This window comes from Penaeus monodon, chromosome 15 (assembly GCF_015228065.2).
Source record: "Penaeus monodon isolate SGIC_2016 chromosome 15, NSTDA_Pmon_1, whole genome shotgun sequence".
NCBI lineage: Eukaryota > Metazoa > Arthropoda > Malacostraca > Decapoda > Penaeidae > Penaeus > Penaeus monodon.
Genome location: NC_051400.1, coordinates 15,291,414 through 15,292,007, shown reverse-complemented (window position 1 = coordinate 15,292,007; position 594 = coordinate 15,291,414). Strand labels below are relative to the sequence as shown.

The window sequence follows — 594 nt, the reverse complement described above, 5'->3', positions numbered from 1 at the left end:
CAGGATCACGCAAGGACCCGGCAGCACCACGGTATACTAAAGGTGAGTTTACATCGCGACGTCTGGGCAAAGCGACCCCCTGCCTCCTAGTCTGTCCCCCAATTCTTTCACCCCCCCCCTTCCACATACCCTGTTCTTCCTCTCCTCCCCCAGCCTCTCCAACTCCTCCATTCTCCCTTATACTCAATCCTTCCTTCTCCTAATTCCTTACCCCCTCCCCCTCCTTCCTCCTCCTCCCTCTCTGTTCTTCACCCCCTCTTCCCCATAGTCACTCCCACCCCTTGTTTACCCACACTTGTCATCGTGTTGTTGGGACAGTGGTGGTGGTGGTTGGGGAGGGGGGAGGTACAGCACGGTTCTTTACATTTATTAATTTTTATGTAAGTATCCCTTTTGTCTTTCCTACCCCGCCTTTGTTTTCGCTTTGTTATGCGTTCTTTAGTTCTTGATTTCCTTTATATGGCCTTTATCCATTGTTGCCTTTTATTTCTTTCGTTTAATTACCCCTTTTTACCTTAAGAGTTTTGCAGCATTTCGTTAGGTTTGTTAATGTTAGAGATGTGGTTCATGTTCTCATTAATTCTCCAACTGCGA

The 594-nt window shown here is 47.6% G+C and overlaps 1 long non-coding RNA gene across 1 annotated transcript in view; it reads left to right on the top strand.

Moving 5' to 3' along the window:
* LOC119581773 overlaps positions 1 to 594 on the top strand; it is a 69,598-nt gene that overhangs the window by 31,481 nt on the left and 37,523 nt on the right. The window contains exon 2 of the long non-coding RNA XR_005229585.1: positions 4 to 42. This is a non-coding gene — a long non-coding RNA (uncharacterized LOC119581773). The remainder of the gene's footprint in view (positions 1 to 3; positions 43 to 594) is intronic.